Below are 6,505 nucleotides of genomic sequence, written 5' to 3'. Positions count from 1 at the left end.
TGATTGGCTGAGATGTGAACACAAGACCCAAGAAAGCCAATCGGGGCCTTAACAAGATTTACTAGGTGGAAGCTGAAGAAACAGGCTTCTCTTGATCACAAGTCATAAGGATGTGGTCTCACGGCATCAGAGGTCATCTCTGGGATCCTTTGAAGAAAACCTGCCTGAGAATACAGCCAACACACAGAAGGAATCAAAGCAGAGAAACAGAGGAACAGGACTACGACCACATGGGTTAGCCCCTGCGTCCAGCTTTGCCTGAAATCGTACCAGCCCCCCCTTCCCAGTTACAGGAGCCAACTTATTCTGGTTTTGCTTAATCTAGTTAGAGTCAAGTCTCTGTCACTTGTATCAAGAGACGTAACACATTAATAAGGGCAAAAAAAAAAAAAAAAAAAAAAAAACAAGGTCCAGTTGCATAAAATAAATAATGCTTACGTGAATTTTGTACGTGATAAGTCTTTTAAAAACAAATAACTATGAATAACAGCTCTATTGAATTAAAAACTGAAATAATTACATACTATAATAAATTTTAAAGCCATGGATTTTTCAACCTAGCTAAAATGAAAAGCTAACATGGAAGAAAGATGCCCACCAAAAGATCAAAAAGATGTGACTGCTGAGTATAATATACATTTTCTGAGCATTTTGTATTGCTAAATATCTCTTTGCAGCCTGTATGGCAAAATGAAAATATCCTCTGGAACTGCTGAATAAACCCTTTAAGCCAATAATCCCATTTCTAGGACTCTGCCCTAAGAGAAGAATTCTGGTCAAGGAAATTAATATTTGCATGGAGATGTTCACTGCAGCTTTATTTACTACAGGTGAAAGTAAAGAAGTAAAAGTGAAAGCATACTCAAAAGGTTACGATACAATTGAGTATGTTATGGTACATTGATTTCACTACATATACATAGCTAGACAAGCTATTCATATGCCAACTCTAGAAATATTTATTCAAACATTCGTTGAAGACCAACAATAATTTATTCGGTTCTTATTATGGGCTATGTATTATACATACTTCATGTAATTTAATCCTAAAACAATTTAAATGTGAGGTAATTTTTTGCAAACCCTTTTAAAGGTGAGTTATCTAAAGCCTGGAGGAATGTGTAACTTTTTAGTAAAAGTGACAGACGAAGGATTTGAACCCTGGAGTCCAAGTCCAAAGTCCACACACATACCCACTATGTTACACTCCATGCACAGATGAGGCACTGAGAAGGTCACCTGAGTTACATGCATGGGCAGCACATAGCCTGTGTTGGAGCTGCTTTGTACAGTTAACTGTCCTTTCCAGCACATGTTCCAGGTGGTGGCAAAGGAAAGAGCCTTTATTCGGCACCTACCAGGGATCAGGCACTGTGTTAGGTACTGTTTCCATTGTCTACATTAGCCCTTACAGTGATCCCCAGGGGCAGATGTTACAGTCCTTTATTTCTATGAAAGCTGGGCTCTGAAAGATTAAGAGGTGTGCTTCCAGTCAGGGACATGGCCCCTTATCCACACAGGTAACAGGAAGATGAACAGGAGAAATCATGGAAACCTGCTCAGTCAAAGCAGAGGATACAGAGCTGGGAATGGTCTGGGGGGCTTTGAAAGTCGGGCAGAAGGTATCTGTGCCATAACGCCTGGAATGGAGAGAACAACAGTATTGCATAAATGACTACCATTATTGCACCCTTACTCCATGCCAACACTATCTATGATTATCTCACCTTATCCTAATAGCAAGTCTTCAATCCAGGAATTATTATCCCATTTTACATATTAGGATCTCTAGCAAGTAAAAGTGGCTACAAAACTAAATAACAATCCATTCTCTCCACTCCACGGCACATGGTCTCTCTGGAGCCCAGCACTCTCCACACCTGGATGGCTACGTCTGTGGCACATTTCCAAACCCTGGAGATGGAGAGGGGCTGGGGTGTACCCCACATGGCTCTGGGATGGGGGGCCCAAGGTTCCAAATGGCAGCAGCACAGCCGGTGGGAGATAGTAGCCCAGCTCGCCACTAATTGTCCCCCTTTGTGGTATTCAGTTAAGGACTCAGAAGAAACCAATCTTTGTGTCTTTTCATGGTTAAAATTCTACATGGAACAGGAACCTCAAAGCAGCCACCAAGCCAGTCTTTGTTGGGTTTCTAGGCAGTAAGGACGCTGCATCACAACACTTAGCGCTCAGAGAGAAAGCAGCTCGGTTATTCAAAGGGAAACTCAACAAGAGCCTTTTTCTCCTAAGTTCTTGCAATTTTGGACTCACTTTTAATCCCCGGAAGAAACGTTGGATCCCTTTTCTCCTCCACATCGCAACACTGTTCCTGCAAGTTCAGAAACGGTCGGTGGAAGATTTTCATGAGTTGGGCGGTCCCCGTTTTCTACCCCATTCTGGTAGAATCAGCTTGGTTTTCAGAACCTTGCAACCTTCATTTTTGAAAAAGCTCAATACACTCAGGGGGAAAAATGATAGATATAGATATAGATACATAGATTGTTAAATTCAGGTTTCTAAATACAAAGAAATACATGCATTGTAGTTTCACAAACAAGCCTTAACTGCATTCCTCCACAATAAGGTGCCAGGCAGGTTTCTGAAGAAGTCACTCAGTGGAAGCTTTGGCTTAATGTATTGTACTTGTCCTAGCATAGCATATTTATCCTGAAAGAAAAGCCAAAAGCAGGTTTAGGTGCCTGGGTTCTCAAAATACCCCCTCCCAGGTAGGAAAGGAGCTGTTTCCAACTCCATGAAGAATAAACAGTTTCTAAGGGCAAAGACCTCATGCCTTTTCTGGGTCCCGAATTCCTCTCTGGGCCAATCATCATCATCAAAACAATCACTTCCAGAGCAGCTAAAAGGTGCAGGGTCCCGCCTGAGGATTCCAGCAAATCCTCAAGCTTCCTGGAGAAGAGGAAAGCTTATCCCCACTCTGCAGATGTGAACCTGGAGCTCGGAGACTGTAAAGAACCGTGTAGCCAGCAAGTGGCAAAGTCGGAGCTAAGCCAACACCATCAGACTACAGTCTGTGTTCTTTCTGCCCCAGCGTCCTGTACCCCTGCCCCTCTCCAAACCCTGTGCTCAGTGGAGGAAAAGATCTGCAGGCGCATAGGTTAGACTGTGGTGCTGACGTGGGAGATTTTGCTCCTTCTCTTCAAGAGGCTTTCTTTCCATTGAGCCACCCAAACAAGATGTTCCCCAACAAATGTCCTATGACCTTTCTCCCCGAAGTGGTCCTCCAGACTCTCTCTTCTTTATCACTCCCGTCAGCCAACCAATTGCACACAAAAGCCCTGCTCAAGGATCCTGGGATCCAAAGATGGCAGTGGTTCAGCCATTTGGGAGAAGAGACGACAGAACAGTTTCATCAAAAATGCCCATTTCGGGACTTCCCTGGTGGTCCAGTGGTAAAGAATCCGCCTTCCAATGCAGGGAACGCAGGTTCAATCCCTCGTTGGGGAACTAAGATCCCACATGCCGCGGGGCAACTAAGCCTGCGTACCACAACTACTGAGCCCACTCGCCCCGGAGCCCGCGCACCACAACGAAAGATCCTGCATGCCTCAACGAAGATCCCATGTGCCACAACTAAGACCCAATGCAGCCAATTAATTAATTAATTAATTAATAATAAATTTTAATAAAAATTTTAAAAGGCTAGACATCAAAGCCTTGAAAAAATAATGCCCATTTCTATTTGAAAAAGAATTGCTACATGTATATGTATAACTGAATCACTTTGCTGTACACCTGAAACTAACATAACATTGTTAATCAACTATACTCCAATATAAAATAAATTTTTTTTAAAAAAAGCCCATTTCTGGCACCCTACAAAATATCTGATCAGCGCTCCTTAAATGAATGGCACACTCAAATGGGGCAATTACAGATGTAATCGACCAGGACCCTATGGGGCCTTCCTGGGACAGATCCCTCCCCCATATCCTCTGCTTTAGTTCCTCTCTGCAGTACCTAGATAATAGTATCCGATGCACATTTCCAGAGTTGTTTTACAGATGCTAAAACCCCCACCAAATGGAAGAAATTAACTACTTGATGCCCATGAGCACACATCCCCCAGACCTACTGGGACCTGAGGACTGATAATGTTAAATTAACCACCCTGTTATCTCACCATCAGCCAGTCAGAGAATTGTGCACGAGCTGATCACAGACCCTGGGACTCCTCTCCCTCACCTTGCCTTTAAAAATGCGTCCCTGAAACCCACTGGGGAGTTTGGGTGTTTTGAACACTAGCTGCACTTGCTTGTTGCCCTGCAATAAACACTGCACTTTCCTTCACCACAACCCGGTGTCAGTAGATTGGCTTTACTTCATCCAGGCGAGCAGACCCAAGTTTGGTTTGATAACAAAGATAATTTAACAAAGGAGAGTCAGTGGTGTGCTGGAGCCAGCTCTACCACCCCATGAGAACCAATGGATTGCTACATGTTCAGAATTTTTGTGAGCTGATTATTAAATTGTTGGTAACTTGATAGTGGGAGAATTTATACCACAGAAATCAGGAAATGCTACAAATCAGGGTTTGGTTTGGTTTGATTTTCCCAAAGAGCCACTTTTATGAAACATTTACCAGCATACCCCTGAGAGAATTTGTAAAAAAAAAAAAAAAAAATAGTGGGCAAAGTTTAGGAAAGTCAAATGGGATAATGCAGTCCCCTGGGTTTAGCAACAGTGCAGAGCTGTTAGCAACTGAGCCCTGCAGGAGAGAGGAATGGTTACCAAACCCAGAGAGTGTAGCTGGAGGGGAGGGCTATCCACAGAGCCTTGGAGAGAGGCCAGCCAGCAGGACAGGAGATGGGAAAGAAATACCCCAATCTCACCTTGTTCTCACTTTACCATTTCTGGCTGGTGCCTGCCATTGACTGAGCCCACCTGAAAGCAGAGGGTGAGGGGGGGCCCCAACGAAGTCCATAATGATCAGCCTCTGGGGGGCACCATGCAGAAGAATGAGAGGTCGAGCACCTCTGGGGGCACCCTGCATCCAGAATAATACACCACCAATTGTTTTAAAAAAGAATATATTCTAAGCACAAGTACATATGTATATTTCCAGAAGAGCCCCCAAGGAACTGGTAACAATGGTTACCTCCAGGGAAGGATGCTGGGCAACTGGGGTCAACAGACAGAGACTTTCTTTTCATTAGACTCCCTTTCATATTGTTTGATTTTAATTCCTGTGCATATATTATCTTTTTAAAAAGGAGCAAGTTTTTTTAAACGGCAATGCTTTACACATTTGGTTTTCTAGAGCTCTCTATTTCATGGGACAGGAACTGGCTGCCATAGTGCATGATTTCAAGGAGCAGCGACTGCTAAGGAGAGATTCCTCCCTGAATAATGAAATGCAGCAGCCCACTGGGGACAGTGCTCAAGTCCCCATGATACAGGGTAGGATCTGCATTGGGGGAAGACATGGACTTGGGAGTTGGACTCTGCCCCACATTGGCTCTGGGAGCCCTGCAACCCCGCTGAGCTTCACGGCCCTGGACTGGGATGGAATAAACCACCACTAACTTACTGGGGCAGAAAGGGGCTGGTTTGTGTGCCAAGGAGGGGATTTCCTTTAAGGCAGAGACACTGCAATCCCTGTCAAGGGAGTGGGGAGCTGCCCTCTAAGCGCTTTTCTTTCCAAGTCCTTTGCACCCACCTCTGGACCCTCTGGGCCTTCCTGTCTGGAAAAGCCTTCCAGGAGGGAGCAGATGCCTTTGGGAGGCGGGCGAAGAGCTCCACCTTGTGGCTGCTCCAACAGCTCCCTGGAGGTGGCAAAGGATTCCCCAAGTGAATGCAGGGCTTGCAAAGGCTCCAAACGCAGACTTCACTCACAACTTCACCCAGCACCTTCGACACCTTCGCCTCCTCCACCCTCACTCCCTTTCATCACCTGTGCCTACAGAGGAAGAGTCACCTTGCGAAGATTAGCCCAGGTCCCGCCCAGGACCATGGCTGCACGTCAACTCCTAAAAGCCCCTCGGCTGGTCAGGAGGGAGCCTCTCAGAGGCCCTCAGACAAAGCCACATCCACCTGCTGAGGTCCTCAACAGGACAAAATACGGAAACAGAACGCTATAGCATCTCTGCTCTACATTTAATAAGCCAATGCTTTGAACCTCTGCCAAGATACTTAATGAAGTTTTGTCACAGGACCCATAAGATTTGGGGCAGACTTTTAAAAACATTAATTCGTACTGTAATACGCTGTGATCTAGAAACAAAGGCAAGTTCAAAGTTGTATGCTACACGTCTTCTCTTCAGCCAGTCGTTTGTAATTGTAAACTCATTGGAGACAATGTTCAAATTTAAATGGCAGCCCCTCCCTGAATGGGAGGCAGGGCCAACCGACTCCTCAGCTCCTCTCTACGGAGCACTGATTAAGAGGCTTGCACAGAGAACTGGGACACACACAGCTCTAATTCACTCACACAAGACGTCTGAGAACGCACATGCAGGAGGCCGAGGGGAGAGGCTAGCCTAGAGGA

This window comes from Balaenoptera musculus, chromosome 3 (assembly GCF_009873245.2).
Source record: "Balaenoptera musculus isolate JJ_BM4_2016_0621 chromosome 3, mBalMus1.pri.v3, whole genome shotgun sequence".
NCBI classification, from domain to species: domain Eukaryota; kingdom Metazoa; phylum Chordata; class Mammalia; order Artiodactyla; family Balaenopteridae; genus Balaenoptera; species Balaenoptera musculus.
Note: the sequence above shows the minus strand (reverse complement) of the source record.